Genomic DNA, 26,804 nt, shown 5'->3' on the forward strand with positions numbered 1-26,804 from the left:
GTGAGAAATAACTGCGCCACACAAAGTCCACTAGAAATCAGCCTAGCACCAAATAAAAAGGGAGGTACTGCAAAACAGGAGAGGGGTCACTGTTGGCTGGTACAGCTACAAGAGGATGCTGGGAACCAAACTTTGCATGGCAAAACAGCAAATCAACTTTCTGAATAAGCTTTGAAGTTGCATAAAAACTAAAGCAAATATTCAGGAAGAAACAGAGTCCTTTGCCTTGGAAGAGGAGGAAAGATGGGTGGCTGCATGGCCATACACAAGGTGCTGCCAGCTTGTAGCAGGCAGGAGGATGATGAGCACGCCAACAGTCAGGGTGGGCTGTGGGACGCAGTTGCATGTCAGATGCTTACCCTGGAGTGTTCTCAGCAGCGTGAGCAGCAGCTCCTGAGCCCTACTGAAAGGTCTGTCCTGACTGTACCTATATATCAGACCAGCTTTATTGCCAGCATACTTAGAGAAAAAGAGCCAAAATGCTTTCAAGCACTGATAAGAGAGGTTTGTGAAGCATACCAAAGAGGCAAAAAAAAATACGTTTTGCTTCTGTCTGGAAATGTGGAAACACTATCCAAACCAGGGAAGAAAGGCCTCTGGGAGTATTTGAATGAGAACCCAAGGACCTGATTAAGGAAAACACTTTAACATGCTTAAAAAGCTTTGCTGCATTAAGGCCCAAATCAAGCAAGGTACAGATGTAAGGTAATTAGAGAAAGAGGATTAAAGGGTCAGATACTTTCGTCATTTAGGAAAAAGGATGCACAGAGTTTATAATTTCACAGGGCATGCAGAAGATAGATGCCATTAGCCTGAGCAACCCAAGGATTTCTCTTCCCAGTTTTCCTCATCCCTGCTGTGTGGCGCTATCGGGGCTCTCCCACACCGGGTGTTTGTAGGTCCACACTGGATTATGAAACGTGTTTGCCTCACAGCAAGAGCAACTTTTACTCCAGTGTAAATATTAGAGCATTATGCCATGGTTATACTGTAATCATCAGAAAACAAAAGTGCTCTTTTTTTACGCACAGGCCACTGCAGTTGGAATTAAAGGAAATACAACTGCAAACAGGAAAATGACTTCATGTAACAAAAGCGAGACCACAATTTAGGTTAGTCCATTCTCAAACTTGTGCTCTTTCTAATAGGTAACACAACAGTTCTTTTCTGGTGTCGACAAGAATATGATAGAAAAGAAATGAGTAGTTCAGCCTATTGAGCTATTTTTAGAGATTTTTTTTTTTTTTAAGATTGGATGTATCAAAAAAAAAAAAAAGTCTTTCTAAAAGCCTACAAGACTACAGGGCATATACGCTGTTCCACTTCAACACCAGCCAGTGCAGTCCTTGCTGAGAGCAGCAGCAGTGCAAGCTGCCTGCATCCTCTGGCCCCAGTAGTGTGTTACGGGCCACAGGGACAAGCAGGAGGGACAGCAGTGCCATGGGCAAAGCTTCACACAGCAGCGTGGCTGGCATCATGGTTCTGTCTGTAGTGAGGCAGTCGGCATTTTTCTGCATTACAGAACAGGACTGGCATTAACAATGCTTAAAAGGACTCACACCAAGGGTCACTCTGGTTCTCAGGACACCAAAAGGCAGGGACAGGCAGCACTGAACAGGTTTTCAGCCAAGCCTTGGTCTGACCCAGACAGCACTTTCCATTTTTGTCTGCTGGCATGAGTGAAACTTTACTATCCGCACCATACTTTAACTCACATTGACTCAGATATAATTCTTGCAATAGTGAAGCAAGACTGCATCACTGACAGGATGCCAATTCATTTGAAATGGCAAATGGTGGACTGGGGAATAATGAAATCTGTGAAGATCTGGAATTCTTCTCTTCCATGCATCAAGCAATTAAGAACTGTAACTCCTTAATTCTACTCCTACCTACTCTTTTCCTTTAATGTCATCTTTTCTTGTCATGGAAGATAAAACAGACGTGAATACAGGGATTTATGCTTTAAGTCACTATTGAAATGTTCATGTTCATTCATTTTACATCTCTAGGCATTGAATTTTCAGCAATAGGCCTGGCATTGGATAAAACTAAAAATTAATGATGGAAAAATATTCAGGAACACATGCAAGAGGGTAGCACTTGCATCAGAAATAGATTTACAAGAGGAAGGTTTAAGCAGAGTAGGACACCAAGCATATCCAGAAACCACGTCTCCAAATACACAAGGATGAAGTAGGCACATGGTTTGCTAAACCCAGCTCCCCTTGGTACTGCTGCAAGCCACAGATGTGAGATGGCAGGAAGATGCTAAAGTTGCCCAACTTAAGGACTCCCCTGGAACTAATACGTATTATTACTGAGACAGATTATGGTTACAAGTCCAGCTCTGTCAGTACCAAAGGGATGCCACCACCCAGGTCACTCAAACCAATACACTGGTATAAAACAGTCACATACAGGATGCAGCAAGTGGTCAGAAGCAATAGGAACAATTGACAAAAGATTCTGATAAGATTAAAAAAAGGCTTTTCCTTATCTTTCTAGGTACTTGTACACCATTAGGAGAAAAGGAAAATAAAATACTGCTTTGCTGATAATTGAAAAACTAAAGATTAAATATTTGATTTATTTGTGGCTGTGACATTAGAGTACCATAAAGAAAAATCCTGCTGAGAATTCAAAATATGCCTTCTAAATAGAATAAAAAATAAAAATACAAGCCTGATGTTAAGTATTTGCAAGAAATATTTGAAAGCAAAGAAAAACAAAAGATGCAAACCTCCCAAATTTGAAACAACATAAGCCCCTAGGAATCCCCTCCTGAGAATATTTATTGGTTCATGAAGTCCTTGCAATTTCCCACTGTACGTATGAATGCAAATAGTTCCAGAGGATGCATTAATAAAGGACATCATACCAGCCCGAGTGATGCCATCGTCTTACACAGCATGGATGACAAGTGCTAGTCCAACTGCCTTCCTTAGGAAGGCAGTTATTGTATGAAAACAAGAATTCTCAGCATGGGCTTTGCACGCTAGTGTCGAGGAGCTGCGCCTTTCCTTTACTGCTCAGGACAAAGTACTCTTGGTAAAGCACAGCTGAAATGGGAGGAAGTTTCAATCAAAGCTTGGGAAAGAAGAGCTTTGCTGTGCAAGAGGCTGGGACACATTGAATAGAAAAGGCAGGGGGAATAACGAACAGCTAAACCAGCAGAGACAAGAAGATGAATTCAGCTCCTGCAGACAGTGTTTCACCAGTGAGATAAGGCAAAATGACTGGGTTTTATTTTAACTTGTTTGGTCCCCAACCAGAGAACTATAGATCTAAAGCCCTGGGCAACATGAAATAAGTTGGCATTTCCTAGTTTATTGAGCCTCTCACAAAAAAAAAAAAACAACAACAAAAAAAACCCCAAAAAACACAAAAAAACACAAGGAGACACCCAGGCACTCAAGGATAACTCCTCATGGTAATGCATACAGCGTTCAGCACAGAGCGTAAGTTGCCAAGGAAGGTTATCAAAACCAATGGATAAAGACAATTTTAAAGACACATCTGGACACTGTTATGACAAGAGCAGTTTGCAGCACATAGGGATAAAGTTTTAATGAAATATTCTTAGAGAAACTTGCTATACCTAGTCAGTAGAGAAAAGGCCACAATTCCTTATCTTTGCAAGTAATACATTACTGAAGCCAAAAGCTCCCCCCTAGGAAACCTCGGGCTAAAGAGGTGCTGGCAGATAATCCAGCAGCGACGGCCTGCTGCTGTTGCAAGCACACCCCTTTGGCATCAGGGAAAGTGAAATATGTTTTTCCCTTTATTACAGAGATATTTATTCACCCTGAGGTGTCTGTTTCCGTCAGACAAGGCGTTAGCACCAACCGAGCAGGCAGGGGGGAGACAGAGTAAGGGGCACCTGTACATTTTCATTCTGACACCAACTCACACACCAAGGGAAGGGTATTAAGTGGAGAAAGAGATCTTATCAGAAACACAAGATGAAGGCAAACACTGAACAACAACAAAATATCACTATGCAACAGCTCTTCCCAGCCCCAAGCAGTGTCCAGAAGCCCCAAACCATTTGATCTGGCAGCCAGAAGCAAAGCTATCCCCAGAGTGTTCATGGAAATAAAAAAACATCTGGTTTTATCCAAATGCAGGAGGAGATGCATCCTGAAGCTGGAGTACATAATGAATTCAGAGTGATCAGGGTTTATGGGCCAGCTCTGTTGCTGAGCTTGCTGTCTGACCTAAGCAAGAACAGCATCTTCCAGAGGCAAAGGCTGGACCAAAACCACTGCTCAGAGCACAGATGCTGTGATCCAGGTCTGAATTTCACAGATGGTTGGTTGGGAGGGGAGGGCAAGGCAAGATGGGGAGAAGCCCCACAGCCTGCTCAGCCCCTTTGGGACAGTGCATAAAGGATTGCAGCTTTTCCCAGGGGGTCTTGTATAGCTTATGGGTGCCTCTGTCGAATTTTGCAGAACACACACATCTCTCTTCCAGATCTTCCCACAAGTACCCACAGCTTAATGTTTTGGGCATGGTGGAGATGGCCTCAAATTTATCAGACAGCTTGAGCCTCCTTCTGCACTTTTTTTTTTTAAATGAGCACTTGGGAAATCATTGTTGTCGGCTGAATACCATTATAAATCATGTATTACCATTTTTCACAGAGAACCACTATAAATCAAATGCCTCTTTCAGAGGCAAAGAGCAGAGCAGCACTCCAAACCACACAAAAAGACCGTAGATCCCAATATACCTATGAACTTCAGAAGAAAATTTACGTTCACCAGGAACATTTTTCACTTGGGGCAGTGAGAAATCCATATGCCCTTTCCATGGGTGTCCTGGGGAGCGGGACGTGAGAGTACAGCAGCCGGACTATTCTTTGGGGGAAATTCTAGAGAGTATTTCTCATTAAAGAGACATTCCTGTAAATAAAGGAGACTACTGTATATCATCTCCCACCCAAGGCAGACGCTTTAACGCAAGCCTGAGAGGCAGGACTGCTCAGGCTCAAAATGTGAGTTAAGTCCTGGAAAGGGATCTGGAAAATGCCACTGCTGACAGCGGTGGGGAGAAAGGGGAGGTGGAGGAAGCTGATTTTAAATCACAGAAACAGCAGACTACATGTAGACTACATCATGCTGTGGCAGAAGAAAGTGAGGGGCACTGGTGTTCAATCTTCATCATTGTTAAATACTGGTTTACCTCTCAAACGCGTGGCTGCCCTGAACAGAGCTTAGCTCAACTTGCACCATCGGCTGCACACACAGAGGTTTGGAGTCACTTACAGGGCTCTCAGAGTCCTACTTATTGCACATTTATTCAAGGTAACAATCTTTTCCCTCCACTTCAGGGCACCATTCCCCTTCCACAGACAGAGATCTTCTAGCTGGAAGGTGACCTCAGTAGGCTCAGCTGGAGTTAGCTAGTCTTAAAAGGAGAACATTATCTTATTAAAATCACCAAAAGTTTATCCCTGTGCCTTTCAATAATCAGTCCAGAAGACACTTTAGACCCTAATGCTGCCCTTCTTAATCCTGTTGAGCAGCATTCTTCCTTTGCAATTGAAATCCTTCTTCCACGCAGGAGTAGCAGAGCCAGAGATGAATCCCCCCCATGCAAGGCGTTTAGTGTAAAATGGCAGTCTGTGCTCTTGCTCCAGTCAGGCACTGCAGAGAGAGAGAGAAATCCCGCATACATGGGTTTATAAAAGACAATAGAAACTCCTCTTTCTTGCCATTGCTTACAGAAAATGCTAGCAGCTTATCACTGCAGTACTGTAACGCATAGTAAAACACCCAAAACCCCCCTATTTCCACATCTAAAGTTCAGCACACAATCAGTTGCTTTGTTAATCCGAAGCCCTAAAAATAAAAACGTAAATCACTTCACTAGCACAACCCCCCAAAGGCCAATTGACTCCAGTTTATTCCAGAAGAACAGTTTGTACAAATCTAATTAGATAATTTAAAAGTTTTACAGCAGAGCCCTGAGTCATCTGTAAAACAAATTCAGACCAGTGTCATCAAGAAAGTTGCAGAAGTTTTTGAATAAAGAGAACATAATCACAGTATCGTGGAACAAATTTCTTCTTTGACTTGTAAACCAGACTGTCTTTCATGAACTCCCATAAGGTGACCACTAGAATCAGTTTGACCCCAAAAAAAGTCTTCCATGTAGATGTAAGTTAATAAAAAAAGGTCATCAAAAGAAGCACTGAGAACAGACACCCACAAAGCATTAGCGGCAGTATATAAACCACATGGTGCCAAGCAAAAATATGATATACTAGTGTCACAAAAGCAAAGCACAGAAAAAGAGAAAGCCTGGAGAATCCTGATACTACACTTCAAGCTGAGACTGCTCTGCGCGTGTCAGGAGGTCTGTGCAGAGAAAGATGACCATTTTAAAGAAGGAGAGGCACTCCAGTTTCCCAGTACTTCCTCTAGGAACTCCATAGACAGGGTTACTCAACTCTTTGCTTTATTTTGTTCGCACACAGGAGCCTAGAAAATACTATTCTAATAAGAGTTAGCTTTCTGTCTGCAGCTGGGGCAGGAAGGGAAGAAACTTCACTTTTAGATGCTCCAGTTGCCCAAAGATTTAATAGCTTCTATTTGCAACATGATGACTGCTGAAGTTAATAAAAAAAATAAAAAAACACCATGGAATTTTAGTAGTCTCAGAGGCTTCAGATTGGGACTTTAAATACATGGTTACTGTGGGTGTTCCCTTTCCTAAGAGGAGATTTCCATGGCTGAAACTTGGCATGTCTCCAAAACGTTTGCTTCTCTAAGAACACAGGATTACTAGAACAGCCTGTGGTGTGCCCCCACAGCAGTTAAGGCATTCCTCCAGAGTAGGGAGTTAGGCTCAGCCTAGCTTCTGCCTGGCCAACCTACGTCCAAAGAAAAGGCATGAAGTTATGCCCTATAAACCCTGTTCTAGGTAAGCTGTTGGGCTTTGCCTCCCTGCTCAGCTCCAGATTGTCTCAACTACGCTGCCTTCAGCATCTGATCAGCAGCCTTTTTTTCCACTGCTTTCTATGTATATGGTCATACTTATGTCATTCCTCTAAAATTAAACATGTGTTATTTATTTTATGCAGTACCTACAGCATTACTTAAGAGTTATTACAAGTAACAGAGAAAAAATTATGCCCAAGATAACCTATGTAGAAAGCTTGGGTATGGCCTTTTGTTTATTCACTCTCACTAGGAACTAACTAAAAATAAAACTGCAGTGAAGCAAATTTAAAATGCCTAACATGAGTAAATTTAGGTAATGCACTGCCATCAAGTATTTTGGGGGTTTTGGTGTTTTTGAGGGTTTGGGTTTTTCTTTAAGTTTAAAACAACATCGAGCATGGATTAGCATTAAAATACTTTCCAAAATAACAATATGAGACAAAGTCTAACTGAAACATGTTAGGAATAAACACTAAGCTTTTGTTTAATTGCTCAACACGACAGCTTCTTGCACAGTTGCCTGCAGGCGCTCCCTACCAGCACCAGCCCATAACCTCAAATATTAAGGTATCAAAACTCATTCAGACTCAGTTCTTCCCCCAGTCTGGATCCCATTTGTGGGCTTCAGATGTCAGCACTGCCCCCTTTCCAAGGCGCACATCCCAACCACATGGCATCAGCCCCACTGGGCTGGAAACCCCCTTCCCTCAAGTGGGCATCCACACAGCTCTGCAGGACAAATCCGGACATTTGCTTCTGCTTAATGCTATGCATAAGTCAACATTTCTTTTGTATTTCTATTGACCTACAGTTGCTTTTGTTCCCTTTATAGTCAGAAATTAGGGTTTTTAGATACAGTCTTGTTTATTAGGATTCCTGCGGAAGGGTTTGCGGTAAGTACATATTCTTTTAGATACTCAGCCATTAGGGTGATATTACATTAGAGTAGCCCCAGCCTGCTCATGATTTAACCACCCTTCCACAATTAGAAGCAAGGTTTTAATGAATGAAAAGGAAGAGAAGACCTTTTTAAAGGCACTAAGAATAGGCAGGCATTAAAAATAACTACATAATGCAACAATTTCTAGCAGAAATAGTTCTCTTACAAAGGTAGGGGATGAATATCTGACATCAAGCAAATCATTCTCAAAACTGCTAAATAACTGCACTTTTCCCCCTTCTAAGTGTGCGATTGCCAACTTTTATCGATCTTGCAGCACCCACCCAGCTAAGCTAAAACATAAGCACACATGACTGCTACAGAACAATAACCAGCACGGGTTGGGTGCAATTACAGGGCGTTTCCTATGAGCACAGTTCACCTCAGGATACAGCATTCAACCCAGCCCCACGTTGTACTTAAGCCTTTTGAGACAGACAAAGGAAAATTTCATCTCAGAAGAGCAGAGACTCTCTTCAGTCTTAATAGCAGGTTACATGGAGGTAAACACAGACTGTGGGTACCCCACATCCCATCATCATGGCAAGGATTCCCAGTCCATCCCAGCTATGAAGATTTTACAGTTGTGTACTCTCAGATGGTTCACAGATACCTGTCCTGAATTTTTTTCATATCAGTGGAAAAGGCTAGACTTGTTCTCAGCTGTTTTTCCTACCCTGCCACAGTACTCTTATTTCATGTCCTTAGTGTATTTAGCACTAACAAAGCCATTCACATGCCCTTCTGGTCAGCAAAGAGAATAAGTTTTCTATCTGACTTCAGTGATTATTCCCTTGCCTTCCAGGGATGTCACAGCACCTGCATTCCCCAGAGAACAGAGGGCATATTAGGTACCTAATCCACACTTGCAGAAAGAAGAATTGCAAATACCTTTCACTCATTGCAAAAATTTAGTATGTAGCAGCTAATTTAATACACAGCATAGTAACTGCTTAGAAACAGTTCCCCAGCCCCACCTCTTCCACTGCTAGGAGCACTCCAAATTAATGGAAGTCCTGCTCCTGACAGAGCTGGAACAGGAGGCAAGGGTCAATAAACCTCAGTCAGGGATTTCATACAAGACAGTAGGCATAAACCAACATAGCTTTGGCTGATAAGACCTTGCTACAAGGTCATACAGCAGAAAAAGTGTGATAGATTCTAATCACAGCAGAGGAGAGAGATTTATTTCTGTGGGATCTTGTGAAATGTGGTCATGAACAAAGCATATTGGCTTGGCCAAGTTGTTAGAATGAGCATCCACAATAAAATAATTGAGATTTTACATCAAAACTGCTGTTTTGAAGCAATTATAACAGAAAGTTCACACTTTTGAGTGAGAACCAGATGAATGAGAAAAAAATATTTGTGTTGAAAGCTTTGGGTGCAATACTGCAACAGAACTAAAAATGTTTAAATTTTATATTACAAACATCCTAATTCTGGGGATGAAAGGGGAAAGAAGCTAATTTTCAAAGAACACCACAACTGATGACTGAGGTCTCCATTGCAAAGTGTCATAAAACTCCAACATGCACTTGGCCACAACTGCCCAGCTATCCTCGTTTCTATTTGTCAAATATAGTCGATTTAACTGTGGTTCTCAAGTTTCTGCCAAGGTTTATACAAAACCCGAACCTCAAATGTAATGAAAGAAGGTTGAAAGAAGAGATCTGGCAACAACCTTTCAGGTTTTATTCAAGTAGTGCTTTAATTATGGAGGAAAGTGGACCTGGACATCTGTCAGCACTTTAATATAGTGTCTTCAAGTGTGACCACATTGTTTAACTCCTTCGAATCAAATGAAAATGTTTATTTTGTAATACCACTCAGAAGATTTAAACAGAATTGTTTTTTCTGTACATAGATATCAAGGAACAGATTAATCAGAAATAAAATCTAATCTAATTGTTATTCAAGATCAATCCCCTCTTGAAATTTTTCTAAAAATTCTTCTAAACAGAGAAATTGAGATCTTCCTTTAACAGCTCTTCTCTCTTAAGTGCCTTTCTCCCTTCTGTCCCTATAGACCTTTTCCAAGTCCCACTATTTTGCCCTTTTTAAGCACTTTGAAGTTAGAATCTTACAGCTATTTGCAACAAACAGAACATTTCTACTTGAGCTGGAGTCACTGGCTTAATGCTGCATATGCTAAACTGCCTTGCACAAGACAAGCTCTTAAATTTTACAGAGAGGCCCAATTACTCTATGGACATTAGGAGAAAGCCTTCCAAAGCCTTCACTCTCTGAATGCAGAAGAAAATTATGTGTGCATGAAAGACTGGGAGGGGTGGAAGTAGAGCCTGTGGCTAATACCGTCCCTTTTCCCATACTCAAAAATGACTAGCTACTGTAACCTGGAAAAGAGGCAACTAATTTTCACTAAGTTTGTTGCTTCGAGAAGAGCCTGGGTGAGCAGCAGAACTCTTCCTCTTGGCTAGAGGTTTCTTATTGTAGTGGTGGCATCTTGAGCCACCTCACCAGTGTCTGCTTTTGGTGTCTTGACTCAAACATGAATGGTTCTATAATTAATCCAACCTAGGCTTTCTTCTCCTGAATTATGCACCTTCCTGAAGACATTTCCATGCAATTTTGGTGTCCCACATCTTAAGTATCCTCCTATTCTTCAGCTCTCCTGGCTTCATGACTGGCATGCCTTCAGTCCTATACATGTCCTTCCCATCTCCCATTGAATTGGTCAGCTGCTCTATGTCTGAGGAAAGCTGTGCCTTCATTATTTTATTTTGTATTGTTTCTTTTCTATAAAATTAATACCTTGTTCTTCTCTGATCCATTCTGCTCCTCCCTCAGGGGGAAGAAGAAAATTTGAAGGCAAATCCCCAGTGGAACTAGTTTTCATCACCCTTGGCACTTCTATAATTGATTGCAGCTCTCACTCCATTGCTCTGAGGGGGCCAAGAGCTCTTTTGCCAGCTGGTGGGTTTAGGAGATCCTCAGGTTTTCTAACAACACATTTTATATAGCAGGACTGTGCAAATGAGGAACAGAGTCCTCCTTGCTCATCTAACAATGTCCAGGACATTCAGATGAGTTCCTTTGTCCCTCCAGCACCTGCTGCCATGGGTTTTGAATAAGCCATCTTTGCAAGGTTGGAGAGCACAGAAATAGTACTGAGCATCCCTGAGCCACGCAATCACACATCCTCTCTCTGCTGCTGGAAAAATGGCCGTGATCCTCCAGGCATGGCCCAGACCATAGCCTGGATGCAGAAGGAACAGCAACTCCACAGAGCACTTTCCTTGCTTCACAGAGCTGAGCTTCTTCACGCCCCACAGTTGTCCTGCTGCCTGGTCCCCTGCTTTCCTCCCAACACACAGGAGCTGTGATAATGGAAAACTGGAGGGAGAGAGCCTGTTTTCACCACCTGGCAGGCTCAAATGATAACTGTTTCCATGGTTATTTCTCACCATAGTTTCTGTATTAAATATATTGTGTTTTCTCTCATTGACACCTCAGGGGGACACTCCAGCCAGTAATACTCCCTCCAGCATTCAATTATCAAAGTCAGTTACACAAAGCCTCACCTGGTTTTACTTTGTAAAACAAATAGTATAGTTGATTAGATCAACAAATCCAAGGGATGCTGCAGCTCCTTATTCATCTGAGATTCAGCACACTATTATAAACCGATAAACAAAGTTGGAGATACATTCATGGTATTGCACTGTTAGTGTCATCAGGCTCTGAACTAGGCCTTCAAATGAGAGAAACTGTTGTCACAATGCTCAAAACAACTAGACCCACCATTTCATTGTCATCCTGTGCTAATTTTTCCAAACTATCAGCATCTTGTTCAGTAAAGATGCTGAAACATAGGCAACCGCTGCATGAAGAGCTTGTTCAGCTGTCAAAGAACCAGCCTAGCACATGCGTTATTCCAGAGTAGGAGGTTAGGAGTGTAGGTACTTTGTGTTTAATGGGGTGATGCAACTGCCCTAAGGGTTTCTCCATCCCAAACTCCAGACAATAACTACTGATCACATCCTCCAACTAGAGCACGTCAACACAGGGCTACTGCTTTGAAGAGCAGGACAGCAACCATCAGAGGATCCACAGCAGATTCTTCTCAAATATGAGATCAGAGCAATTTGGTACAAAGCTTTCATTTTTATGCTCTCATTTCTAAGCATGACCGTATTTCTTATCATATGATTCACTTTAAGCAGATTGCATTTGTCACCTGGTCAGGATAGTGCTTTTCTGGAGCAATGCAGACTGACCTCCAAGCGCCGTTCCGGGCGACGTGTAAAGTTGTGTGATTGATGACACTTCAGTACAGTTTATTGTCTGAAGAGTCCTATCTGCATGTGTTTCAAATATACAAAACAAACAGTTGTACCTGACACCTGTCTTTTGTAGAACCTTTGTTCCTTAATTAACTTTACAGACTATTACCAAGTGCTCTTTACAACATTAGTGTCAGGGAAGAAAGTGATTCTTAGAGACAATAACTCAATGGAAAAGCCAAAATATTTGTTCCAAGCAAAAAGAAAATAAGTGTCCAGCCTAGGATTAAAACTCCTGAGGCTCTTGCGCTCTAATGGATGATATGCATCTGTATATGATCTATTGGAAACATTTCATAAAATATTATAGAACATCATGTTACTTTGAGATGCATGCATTTCATTACTCATCATGTGTGTTTCAGCCTATGACAGTTTCAGTTTCCACTGCACAGTCTATAAATACTTAATATGAGATTTTTATAACCAGAAAAAAAAAAAAAAACATTTTCTACATGCTTGTTTCCTTCTTGAAAGAAAAAAAAAAACCACAACATAGTCCCTTTGTTCAGCACCATCCCCAGCCTCTTCTCCACTGCAGCCATCAAACCTGCAAACTGGCTTTGGCACTACACTGCACTGATCAGTACTTTATTTTTAATGCACCAATATGTTGCACTCAAAATATTTTTTTTCAAGCAGTTCAAGAGACTACTTTTAATGGAGATGTTAATCACAGGCAGCATTTTACACTGATTGATGAAATAGCAAGATCATTTTGTGTTCTTTACTTAAGTATCTGAAAGTCTCCAAAAGCATATCTTGCATCATGAAACGCACTTGGAATCGCTACCTTATCCGTACAAATCACCAGGAAAATGTTAACGCACCTACTCTCTGAGGAAGGAAAAAAAAAAAAACAGGACTCAAAAGCTCGCTCTGCTCTAAATAATTAAGCATAACCAGCAGAATTGAGAGACTGGCAGTGCAGATGTTTCTCAGTGGTGTTAGTGCAGCCAATGGAGTGCAGATTTCCCAGCTCTCCTGGTTCTTCAGCTGCTTTCAGCAGCTTCACATTCACATTCCATTATGGGGGACAGTTAATTCTGCCAACTGTGCTGCTTTGAAAATCGCTGCAAACAGAAAACCAGCTTCTAACCGAATGCCTTTCCCTGTGTGAATATAACAACTTTTCCCAGTGACAGAAGTTCTGTAATGAGTAGTGGAAAGCCTTGCTTTGCTGAAACCTCCTGCAAACCCACACAGCAAAGCCAAAGCCTGATGTTAGTCATATCTTTGCTGAAATCACTAGAGTTGAAAAGGAGTATAAAATATAGTGGAATTTGATTAAAGATACACACATTTTCTTTTTACATGGACAAATCCTGCTTACATTTATACCAGCACAAACCAGCAACTGCAACAACAGAAGTGTATGACTCTACTAGCATATGTACTGAGATTTATGCTACCCATAACTGACTGAACAGGCTTTATCACCAGAGGCACAAAAACCATACATAAGATCTACAGTATATGTAACATTACATCGCTATTTGTTTCTGAGCAGAGACATATTCACTACAGCATAATCTAGTCCTGCAATTTAATTCTTTTAAAAACGTATGCAAGGCACATTTAGGAGCGCTTCAACTCCCCCTACATTAATAAGGATCATATCACTTTCTCAGAGTATAGCATGCACGCACGCTACTAAAATTTTACCACTAAGTTAGTTGCACCACATCTAATGACTCCACCTAAGTGCCATTGCTAGAGGTTACAAAAAACGTCCATAGTACTCACAGGCCATGAAGTACCCCAGGTTCATGGTTACTCTGCTACGGCAATGTTAGAGCTGTTGACTACTGTGCACCATGCTCTCGTGGGATGAATCCTGTCTAGGAAAGGCAAGCCCTTGTCACCAATCCTGTTGGCTTTACTTCATTACTCTGAAAAACAGGTTCTCTGGCAGCAAGTAATCCTTATCTGTATGGACTGTAAAGGGTAAAGAGCCATTCCCTTCTTGCAACATAGCTGGATCTCTGTCTAGAAGTGTAAACCAACTTCAGGGACCAGTAAGAGCTTGTAGGAGGACCCAGGGTCTCTCAGAGCTTGCTAGAGTGACAGCAGATTTTCCTGTTCCCCAGTGGCTGGCTGTTCTGCATTCACTTCTATTGCAAAACACTGGAACGGAGAGGACTAGAACCAGATCCCAGCTTCAGACCCCTCAGTGTGGCCAAGATGAATTCTACAACTTATTTTAAATTGAAGAACTCCTCTAATTTTTCAGCCTCAATAACACAGAAGCACAGATATTTTTAGTTTAAGAAGTGAGGTCTTCTAAAGTTTGTGCTTAAATACAAAAGGATCAGAACAAAGATACCAATGCATTATGGTATACAAGCATTGAATTCCTAGATCATATCCTGTTAAGCATAACCCTAGGTAGAGTTACATAAATTGTGTTTACCAAATTCACATGGCGCAAGCCAAAGTAGCCATTACAATTTCACTGCCATTTGTCAGTCCTAAGGCAGTGTGGTAGATATAACTGTCACATCAGCAAATCTGAGGCAGCAAGAACCTCAGCTTGGTTGGGAAGACTATAATTTTTTTGCTCTGGCTGAAAAAGCATTATCCTGCATATCTGCCCTGCCTTGAAGAGCAGCTCTTGATTGACCCAAAACCAATGTTAGAAAGATTAAGGGGGGAAGTTGCATGGGAAAGTCACAATGAGATGCATTTGTCTCACAGCTTACCCAGGGCCCTTCTAAGAAGGCAAGCAGACTACCAGAATGAGTGTCCTGAATGATTTTGCCCTGAAGTCCCCCAAGCCCTCTCCCTCAATAGATACAGGTGAATAGGAAAGTGGTAGCATTTAGAGTCAGGGTTATACAGGGTACAGTGTGCTTCCTCCTTCCACGCAGCCTTAGCTGATACCTTGAGGAGAGAGGACACAGCACCCTCGAAAGGAGACTGACTTACAGGGCCACCTCCTCACATCATCTGCCCTTTGTAAGATTTCCAACCAATTTAGTTATGACCCTCACTGCAAGTCTCAGGAGAGAAGCAACAAACCAAATGGAGGGGGAATGAACCGACAGCAATTTTATAGTCAAGGCTAAAAAATACCCACAAAAATAAAAGTAGTAACGAAAGAAAGAAGTTTGGGTCAATGTGCCCTTGTTGCAAGTAATCCGTGCTCCAGCGTGTCCTGTAATATTGTTTAGATTCCCAGACGTGACTGTAACCAGAAACAGCCACGAACCATCCTCCTTGAAGTCATGACATAGCTCCTCAAGAAAATGAAACCTTGTCTCTCTCTGCTGAATGCAAAAACACAAAGCGAGTTTTTGCTGAAATGAGAGACATACTGTCACTCATCCATAACTTAGTTTGATGTAAATTATACTCATAAAAGTAGCATGGCTGTTTAGTTCCGAGAATCGTGTTTCAGTCGTGGGATGTTTTCTTCCATGGACTAACACACCTTCTTGCATATTGAGAAGTAAATATAGAATTACTGTGATGTTGGGAAACATATTTAGAAAATATTTCTCAGAAAGCCTCAGTAACAATACAGGAGCTGAAATGCCAACCGTTTAAAAGAGCTCAAAAAATGACCTCTGGCATCTGGTTGGTAGAATCCACAGAGAAATAGCACTGGAAAAGTGTTGCTAATTACTAAAAAAAGCAAGCAGCACCCAGCCTGGACCAAGACTACCTGCTCCACTCTGAGGGAAATAGTTGAAGATAACAGACTTCAAGGCAAAAAAGCATCCACTGTAACTGAAAGAGTCAGAGCTGACAACTCCCTGCTTTTCTCAATGCTCAGCTCTTTTTCACAAAGACAGCGCCTTGACAGAAGGCAGTCATTTCTGGCATCAGCGATGAATGAACTAGCTCGTTATCAGCAATTTTACAACTTCCTGTGCTTAGGAACAAAATGCCCCAAAAAAGAATTGCTGTGCTTGTTCTCTCTTCTCAAAACTGCCACACAGGCTTATCCAGCACAACGAAAATAGAAGTTAGCAGCTTCATTTTGGACAGAAACAATTCAGGTGGTAGTAGGGATGAGAAGAACAACAGCAGAGGTGAAAACAGCCCTCAGTCCAAGAAGGGCTACAGGGAGCACCCTTCTCACCTGTGAGTGCATCAGCAGCAGAGCCAGAGGGGCCTGATGTTAGACCAGTCCCACAGCAACCAAACTCTGGCTTCAAGACAAGTAGGAAACAAAAGGTAACAGCAGATACACCAGTTCTCAGTTTGAGCAGGATTATTTCCTGGGAACCACTACATTAATCATGTGTAAACCAAAACGTCCAAGTGGAATCTCAGCCTGGTGTTGGGAGCAGGGCATGAGGGTAGGAGACTACAGGAGATGGACAGTGCTCAGTGCTCAAGCACGTCTCTGTAAGCTACACTGAGCTCTACACTGCTCAGGTTTTACTGTAATCAAGACAACAGAAATATCCAGCTATTCAGTGACCTGTGAATATTTACACAGGAGAAAAGCCTTCACACACAAAACGGCTGCTCTGCTAGGAACTGTAACAGACTTCTCACCCGCGGCAGATATTTTGTTCTTCAAAGCAATGAGCCCACCTCACCTACATCCTAAACCAGCTTCATCTTTGTCTTGGCGTACATCTCCCATGAAGTTCACATAAGAAAGGTTCCCTGAGCTGGAGTCAATGCAAAGGTATGGTTAATAAGCTTCTTTTTATGGTCCTCACTATTGGTTCAAGGTGTAAGTTATCGTTATAAGATGTCCATCTTAATATCGAGAGGGGAGCGCAGAAACAGGAGAAGAGAGATGTCTAAGGATGTGATGCTGCAGGAGTCCTGCATTAAAGCACACTACCTTAAGTCAGACCTGGCTGGTAGAGACCAACTGGTCTCAAAATGCTCACAGCTAATCACTTTTACCAAGGCTATTTTACAGCTAGAGGGACTGATGGCTGAAGTGCAATGCAGCAGACCTGCAGTCAAGCAAGACACAGTAGTTTTTGGCCCCAGTGTGATCCTCTGCACATGGAGAAAGTCATCTCTTGTTCCGGCACACTTTCATAGTAAGATAAGACCGATCTCAAAGGAGCAAACCAGCCATTTTTGCCTAAACTCAGGAATCCCTTAAAAATCCGAATCCATGTTTTCTTCATAAAAAAGCCCTCCACCAGGTTCAGCAACAGCACACAGAGAACTCAGAGAAGTCAGCCCAAAAACAGAGGGAAGGGAGCAGAAATTACATTTGCAGAGCAGGAAGCAGACGCTTCTGGCAATGGTTCTGCTCAGCCACCACAGCGCCTCGAGGAGGATTACGCAAGAAATAAACTCTCAGCTTAAAGTATGTAAACTGATAAAACAGCCTTGCTTTGATGCTTGCTCTGCAAGAAGCATTTCAGCTGAATCAATAACACAGCCCTGTTCTTTCACTGCAGTGACACTGCAGCGTCTGCAGAAATATTTTCACATTTCAGCTGCAGTGTTTATTCCAGAAAGTGCAAAGTTTGTGGTGCTTATATTCTGGAGATGCAATCTGTGACTGTACATTGCTGTAACCACTCAGACTTTGTCATGGGGTGGATGATATAGGATTAGCCTTCTGTAACAAACAGCACTCCAAATTTATGTGTGTATTGTATTTCTCCAGTAAGAATGCCTGACTTTTTACAGAAACCACAGAGAGATCCAGGTGGAGAAGTATTTAGGATATGACAACCACCTATTGCAGATTAGATCAGAAAGGGAAGCAGCAGCTGAGTTTATATATGGAGAAAGAGTCAGGTTTAGTTTATGGCCTTTTCAGAGCTTCTAAAAAAACAACCATCCATTTTAAACAGTCCTGGTGCATCACTGGTAGCTTTTCCATGCCAAAGTTTTTATCTTTGGCAAAATGAAACCAACAGAGAGCATAGAGCTGTGGATGAGTAACAAAACAGGGAGGAGAGGCAAGCAGAGGACATGCTGAATTTTTGAATTCTCTGGGTTTTTAGCAGACCTAGTTTCTGTCAAAGGTCATCTCACATTTGGCACTTTTTCCAAATGCAAGTCCTTTGCTGCATCCCAGGTACAGTACATCAGTACTTACCCCATAGGCAGGGCAAAGAAAAAAAAAAATCTTTATAGTCTTTATAATAGGGATTTTAATTTAAAAAAAAAAATCAACAGCTTTAAGCATTAAGGAAAAGGGATCTCAAAACCTCTATCACAGTCAATACTTGGATTTCTTCATTCTCAAAAGGGCTGCTGTAATTGCCACAGTGTATATCCAGTCATAAAATACCTCACTTGCTTTTCCTGTGAGCCTTCTGTGTTTTTCCTTTTCTGCTTCACTGCTCTGTCACTCTTCTGTCTTCATGCTCCTTTTGCTGGAGGCTGCAAGACCCCTTTCTTACTTGGCACTTCTACACTGAGCTGACAGTATCCTCTAAACGATGAACCAGCCTCACTGCACCAGCCGCTTCGCTGTGGCAGCACAGGCTGCAGCATCTGCACATGTTAGCACAGCCAGGCCCTGCTGCCGTACCCTCAGTGATCTCAGTCCTGAGGATCGCTCGTTCAGCCAGATCCCTATGAAACACCGTCACATTTTCCATAGCACCATAGCAAAGGCTTTTATTTTTTTAAAGCCTTAAGATGTACAAACATTTGGATGGCTTCTAAAACTAAATCAGGCTACTGGATGAGAGGTAGCTAACATCTTCAGATGCTCTCAGCCTACCACATTAGCCATTTAATTCTCCATATTTGAAATGTTTTGCAATGGTTTCTGCGCCAATGGAGCTGATGTGATTCATCAAGCAGCAGCAGCACATGTCAGCTGAGGAGAAGCCTGCTTCTAGGACTAAGGGCAGTAGCAGCACCAGAAAAGTTCTTAGTGCAAGCTCTTATTTCCTTGTATTAAAACAAAGCCATGACAGGGTGCGCAGCATTCCCATTTCGTTTTGTAGAGATTCTCCACACTACATATGCTTAAAAAAAGTCATTTGAAAGAAAAAGATTGAAGCATGCCACTGTAACATTGTGCAGTGCTCCATTAGGGGAGTAGTGTGTGAAAGAAGTTTTAGCTACATCATATTTCAACTGTTTCCATTTAAAGTTGTCTGTAACTTTCAGATGGGAAAAAAAAAAAGAAGAAAATTTCAGAAGTATTGATTTCTGTGCTAATATGCAGAGCAAAACTTCAGCTCTTTGTTTTTCTTCCTCCTTGCTCCGTTACGACCAGTGCTCCGGACAGATTGAGTGAGTGACAAAATGCTGCAGGAACGAGATGAGGGGGGAAGAGAGAGAGACTTCCAACAATATAGGCAAGAATTTTTCCCATCCCTCTCAGTCCTACGGTTCTTTCAAAGCTTTCCTTCTTTTGATGACAGCATCACAGTTCCCTGCTTCATTCATAGAATCATAGAATGTCCTGAGTTGGAAGGGACCCACAAGAATCATCCAGTCCTACTCCTGTCCCTGCATAGGACAACCCCAAAATTCACACCATATGTCTGAGGGCATTGTTCAAATACTTTTTAAATATTGTCAGGCTTGGCACCGTGACTACCTCCCAGGGGAGCCTGTTCCAGTGCTCCACCACCCTCTGGGTGAAGAGCCTTTTCCTAATGTCCAACCTAAACCTCCCCTGGCATATCTTCCTGCCATTCCCTTGGGTTCTATCACTGGTCACCAGGGAGAAGAGATCAGTGCCTGCCCCTACTCTTCCCCTTGTGAGGAAGCTGTAGACTGTGATGAGGTCTCCCTTCAGTCTCCTCTTCTCCAGGCTGAACAGACCAAGTGACTTCAGCCGTTCCTCATACAGCTTCACCTCTAAACCCTTCACCATCTTCGTGGCTCATTACCTTCCTTTCCAAACACTTTGTTTTAAATTTTAATCTGAGCATCTAGTGGGAAAAGGAGTACTCTTCAATTTCTAAATTCTTTTTTTTTTGGTCATTCTCTTTGCTATTCTCTTTCATCTTCCCTGAGCTCTATTTTCTTCCTCCTTTCTGCAAGTTGTTTTTGCATTATTTCTCTTTCTCTGTTTTCATGATTTGATTTATTCTCTCTCTCCATAGTTTTGAACTTTACATTATGTAAGCCAACAGTTATAAACTCCTCTTACTGCTGCTGATACAGGCTTCAAGAACACGTGCTCTCTTCCTTTCTTTGTGTTGGTAAGAAAGAACTGCTGTCAATGCTGACTCCATTTATTTACTCTACAACATGACCTTTCTGATCCCAGATGAATTGTTTAGGATGGTTTTCCATGGCAAGAGGTAGTACCTTCTCCCTGTTCCATTTTGACCTCTTTGCCTTGCATCTGTCTGTGCTCCAGCTTATGGGAACAAATCACAGCACTGTGTGAACTGTCGAAACAAGAGGCACAACTCAGCAGTCTGATGCTGCTCAGTAAGTGCAGAGTCATAGGCTCTCTCCAAAGAGATCTGCCAATTTTTATTACATAGGAATAGGGTAAGTCAACACATATGACCTCAGAAAGTACATGGTCAAACTGGAACAGGGTCATTGAATCCTGAGAGGGACTTTTTCCCCCCCTCTCAGTGAAGCAACGGTCAGCTCCCTTGGGGTGGGATGTAACTCAAGTACTGCCAAGACATCCATGGGAATTGCATCAGTTGGGCGGGTATACAGCGCTTGTAACAGATGATGACAAAAGCACTTGGGAACAGACTCTGAACATCAATTCTGCATTACCCTTTTGGGTTTAAATCATTCAGTTGCTGCTTCACATTTTGTGTAATTTTTCCAATGGTTTGTCAGTGTATTTGTTGCTACTGTTAAATGCTACTACTTTGGAGGTCAGCTAGATAGCCTGTTTTCTGATGTGACTCATATTTCAGTTTGCCTCTCCACTTCAATTAGAGATAAGAGTCCACTACACTGACTGCTGTACTCAAACCAGCAAAAAGTCTATCCCAGCAGTAAAGGGTCTGCAGCCTGCACAGAGGTAATATGGGGAACACAATGTGGTTATGTCCCATGCATGTACAAAATGCTCTTCCCTCTCTTGATGCACTGCCTCCCTACAGGACCTGCCAGCTCCTCTCCTCCAAGGATACACAACAGGTAGCTTCCCAAAAAGCAGGTCACTGTGGTAGGTATATGGGGTCCCACATCAACCGCACTGGTTCCTTACAGTCCATTTTTGTATTGCATTGCAAGTCAGTTCCAGAATTCACATTTAAGATGAGGAATAGGGAACCTAAGCTACCACCACACACCCTCAAATACCCACACCCCCTCCTGCACCAGTAATACTACAAGCAGCTGCTTGCAAGGCAATGTCTCCAAGGAAGTGGGTTCTGAGCTGTACCTCTGTTACACACAAGAAACAGGTACTTAAAAACCAGGGCAACTTATACTAGAACATGCTGTAAATTAAAATTGCTCCCTCTATAGCTCTGACAAGACTATCATGCAGTCACTCCTGCATGCACAAGTTGAATGCAGCAATCTTGCAGGAGAGAGGAAGCATCAGTGCACTTGGCCCTTCAACTCGTCTCCATGCAGCCAACATGGGCAGGAGGAAGAAGTGACATCCTGCCTTGTACAGCTGCCTCCTGATATTTGCAGGAGTTTCCTCTGCTATTGCTACATTGCTGCAAGTAGCAGAAGAAATACGTTACCCTTTGCTGAAAGTTCTTCAGCAACCTGGTCCTATTTTGATTGGCACAGACCTCAAGAGGACTCTGGGAATTTGGGAGCTGGAGAGATTTGCTTCTTACACATTGCTGGCACAGCTGATACAACCTTCCAAGTCTCATAACAACCCCTCCTTCCCACATAATCTGTGTTCCCAAACATTTAGCCATTTCAAGGCCCTACTTGGATCTCTGCGAATGTTTATCACACTGCTATGTCACTCCTCCGTGGTGCTGCCCAAGTGCTTGCCTAATGTCTGACTCCTGAAAAAGCATGACTGTTTATAAAAGCTTTAAATGATGCACGTAGTGATGAGACACATCAGATTCAGCACACTGTGTCCAAAGCTTTGCTATTAAAAATAGCCTGGACTGCATCACTGCATTTGTTCTGATCTAGAGAACTCACGTGCTCTCTCTGGTGCCACTAGTAAATAATTGACTGTTTAATATAATGAGTGTCAGAATAATTTAATGTTTAATCTACCTAGAGTTTTTGTTGTAGTTTTTAACTCTTTGCTGCCTCAGGTCAGCCTCTCCTTTATAACAGGCTATTGACAGAAATGGTGGAGGGGAAGAGAGTAGTGACTTCTGGTCGTCTTTCTGGGTCTCTACATGTTCAGCACTGACTTGCTCCCACAATGATTTAGAGCCACATAACAGCTTCAATGATGCTTCAGACCAGCATCTCCATATATTCTCCAACCCCCAAGGATCCTCAGAGAGCCCTGGGTGGGGACAGCCCACCAACTCTTGTTTCTCTCACCATTAAGCTTTTTCCTTTGGTCTGCCACCTTTCCAGGAATTTCTCATTGGCAGGCTTCCCTTCCTCAAGTTCTGCAGCAAAACAACCAATTTTTCTTTATAAAATATTTAGCTAGTTTTTCGCAGCTCTCCTGAGGACTTCCTACTGGATAACTGAAAATTAAAAATAACAACAAAAAACCAAAACCCCTTCTCCACGGTTCTTGCAATGCTGAAAATACTCACTGCAGATCTTGTTCTCTCTTTTCTTTTGTTCCATTTTAAGTTATCCTCAAAAAATATCCTTTACAACTTCCTTCTCTGAAAGGTCTTCCCTTCTTCTGGCCCTCTCTAATCTTCCTGTATCTCTTGGGGGGGGGGGGGCTGTGATGCTTTCAGGAGACTCTGTGCTCTTGCCATTTCTAGAGTGAACCAAACTCATTGTCTAAAGCCAATGGGAATCCTGCTGCAAAGTTCAGAATAATGTCATTGCTACTAGTTTACACCTGTAGCTACATGAAACAGATTGGTCCCAAACACTCATTTTGAATTCATGAACTATATCAACTTACTTTAGTGTTTACCTAAGACTTAAAAGAATCTTATCTCACTTACAGCTGACTAAGAAATATCATAGAAGATGCTTCTAGAAGTCCCCACAGTTATTTTCTCTGTGTCTCACATCATCCTCTAAGAAGCCCTGACTAGCTGTTGCAGCTGAACATCATCAATATGTTTGGTTGGTTTTTAAGATTTTTGCATTCCACCTGTGCTCCAATAACTTCCCATTTGTTATCTATCTTCCCAGTTCCACCCATCCTTCCAGAGAGGTCAAGGGGGAAAGAATCCACACAAACAACTCCCCACCCAGTTCATTTCACGAGTGTTGTGCCAGAGTTCAGAGATACCAGGACTGTTAGACACATTAGATAGGGCCAAGATATTGGCCCTGTTTGGAAACTGAACTTTTGCAGCCCCAAAACAGAGATAGCATCCATTTTCTTCTTGCAAAGTGTCATTCATAATAAACCACTGTATATATCACATCAAAGATACTCAGGGAACCTCAGCCATGAGCACACAACAGGTAGAGGTGCTGGTGAAGCAGACCCTGGGACGCCAAGCAGCTGACACAAAGCTGAAGACAGTAGGGCTTTCATTGTAACACTGCAGTATCTTCATACTGCGAGAAGAAAAGAGCAAACACACTCTTTCCTCCTCTTCAGCAACACCATGCCACATTTGTGTGGTATTTGTTTGTTTTTCCGGACCATATGGAATTCCTTTCCTTATTTATGTGTTTTGGATGAATCTGTTAGCAATAGCTATTCAATAGCTACAATCCTAAGACAGCAGCCACATAATTTCATTTCCAGGTTTGTAGGAAACCAGCACAGATGTAGAAAGAGAACACTTCAGTATTTATGAAGTGTGGTCTTTCCATAAAGAGTGAGAACCTGGTTATCATCATAACTGTTCATTAAATCCAAAACACAGTTACAGGTGAACAACAATTAATCCAGAACAGGAGCATTTTAAAAAACTAACATTTGTAGGGCCAGGCCTATGTCCTTGCACACTAATCTTAAACACACCAGAGTCACTGGAAGGGCTGGAAGATTTAAGATATTCAGGATTACAGTGCAGTGAGCGCAAGTCCTAGGGAGCTGCTGGAAATACACAGGCCATTAACAACACACAGCACATTGGCACGGTGAACCATCACACTGCAAGTCATCACAGCATACGCTACAAGAAACCTTATTCCTGTACCCCTCAAAGAGGTTCACACAACTGGTGTAAAACAAAGCTACCACACCTCCCTTTTTACCAACATTAATAATTCTTCAAGGAGAAATGAACATTTATCCCCTCAGTAGTTCTATATGAAAACATACTTTTAGACCGAGTTACAATAGACTTGAATTCGTTGGACAATGTTTTGGACAGAGACAAGAGAAAAACATGGGTTGTGGACAAGCTAATGGCAAACTCGCACCATGGGTTGTTTATTTCCTAACTCCCTCTGAGGAATCTTCCATCTTTTTCTGATGCCTTCACCATTGCCTCTGGTATTGGTATCCCACATTCAAATGAAGTTGGACCTTGAACTGACCTGCTAGAGCCACTGCTGTATCCTTAGTGTTCTTATTTCCTTTCTAAACCTAAGTTTTCCTCTCCAGCAGCCTTCCTATAGCCTTTCCATGAAAAATTCTTCAGAAAAAGCAAACTACAATTTTTCTGACCTTCTGTTCCTGTCAGGGCTGCATTTAGTGCAGGAGGTGAGGTGACCTGTGAAAGATATCCTCAAGAACAACTTTAGGCTCCCTGGGACTGGCAGAGTGGCTCTCACAATGTTCATACCCACAATGGCAGGAGATGGCTGCAAAGTGTCAGACTTCTTTCTGGCTCAGGGTCCTGAAGTAGGAGATGTGAAGAGTTTAGTGAAAAACTGTGATTTATAAGAATATTCTTTAATCAACCTTGAGTTCTACACATCAAAGCATAGCCAGCTATTTGCATTACAGGTTATAAGGCATCCCTTACATCTCAGAGCAAGGAGAGAAAACCACAGCGACCAAGACAGGTCTGTCAATCCAGGACAGCACCCAGACTTCCTGCTCCAAAGTTAAGTCTAATCTGTAGAGGCTTTCTTATGATTTGGGACTCCTGGAGCAATTTTGTGATGCAGCATCCCATCTACCACGTGCTATATGTTTTGTTTCTGAACTGAATGAGGAGCACCAGTGCAAGTAAAACCCCAGTATCTGCACCTCCTGTTCCTCCACCCATTTCCTCTGTAGCTGTGCCAGTAGGACCAGTTTTATGTGTCCTCCAGAAAGCCCCATCATCCTGCCCTGTCTAAATGGCCAAAGAGCACTCACACACCTTTCTGCATCCTAGCAGGCAAAACGTTATCGTACAGGTATAGGAGGCAAAAGAAACGGATCCAGAGGAGTTCATCAGCAGAGCTGCAGCACCACCCTTAGCACTCTCAGACAAGCCTTGTAGCCCAGGTTTTGCTGATATTCTGGGGATTCTGATCTGCCTTCATAAGACAAAAGGAAGATAAAGTCTTAGAGCTGTTTCTCTCAGGGGAAAGAAGGAAGGCATGGAAGGAGCACAACACCTTGAGATATGATATAGCAGATCCCAGTCCCTTCTGGGAAACACGTACTCTAGTCCAGCTGGTGAACTCTGCAGTTTCTGTCATTGTGCATGCAGACAGAGGCAAAAGCTATATTTACAGACATTTTAATTTTGTAAATATGCTGTTTTGCAGCCAACTTTTTCAATACAGTAATTAGATGGAGATTTTCAGAAAAGCCCAGCTCCCATGAGTATTTATCTAGTGGCTACTTTGTGCCTGTGAAAACCTCATATCTCTCCTTAGTGTCTGCAAAGCACCATTTTGCATTACAGTCCTAAATAGGAGCAATTACCCTTGCTTTGGCAGTAATACAGCTCTTACAGAAAGCTAGGGCTGCTTTGTCTCCTCACTCCAGTTTCATCCCACGGAGCTATTTCTTTAACACTAGTTAAAGTCTTTGTACAATACTTCCAGAACTTATGCTCCTATAAAAACCTTACTTCAAACCACCTGACTCTTATTTCCCTCTCCCTAAATCTAAAAAAAATTACTTTATGATATCTGGGGCTTATAATAGATGGGATGCATGCCAGGGGGAACAATAGGAGGAAATGAAAGATGAAATTATTAGCCAGGAGTTAAACAGGAGATGAAATTACTCTGAAGTGTTTTGGATATAAGAGGGCCTTTATTTTTGGAAAAAGCAGGAAGATTCTCAAGACTGATTCTGGGTGGGGAAAAACTCCTACAGATAAAGAGACAATTGCTATCCTCTTCTAATCCTTGCTGTTCCACCCCAACATATTTTAAGGACCATTTCTATTCTTGCACACCCACTACATTGTTTCGCCATCCCCCCACCTTCCCTTGCCTATGATTCAACAAGGTCTATAATAAGAATGCTAGTTAGCAGCAGGACAGGCAAAACCATACTTGATAAGACAAGAGAAGGCATGGTTTTCAGAACACAACACAAAACCGGCAGCCACAAACATCCCTGATTTAATCCCAGACCAGGCTTCACAGAATTCAGGCTGGTTTAGCACTGGGGTACTAAGTAGGGGCTGTAGAGCCAGCAGGCTTCACTCACCATCCTGCCAAGAAGATGGTGCTGGTAGCGCTGAGCACGCCCTGTCCTCCTCCACAGACCAGCTTCCTCAGACTGAGGGAACTGCA

The 26,804-nt window shown here is 42.3% G+C and overlaps 1 long non-coding RNA gene across 1 annotated transcript; it reads right to left on the reverse strand.

Moving 5' to 3' along the window:
- Positions 1–3,310: 3,310 nt before the first annotated feature.
- LOC148050086 (uncharacterized) lies at positions 3,311–26,804 on the reverse strand. Its single transcript, XR_015701416.1, has 2 exons — positions 26,719–26,804; positions 3,311–5,651 (listed from the first exon to the last, which is right to left on the reverse strand). It is a non-coding gene; the product is annotated as an uncharacterized LOC148050086 (long non-coding RNA).

The sequence above is a fragment of the Nipponia nippon genome, unplaced genomic scaffold, assembly GCF_047370975.1.
Source record: "Nipponia nippon isolate SJK-2023a ecotype South Korea unplaced genomic scaffold, ASM4737097v1 scaffold_9, whole genome shotgun sequence".
In the NCBI taxonomy this organism is placed as follows: Eukaryota; Metazoa; Chordata; class Aves; order Pelecaniformes; family Threskiornithidae; genus Nipponia; species Nipponia nippon.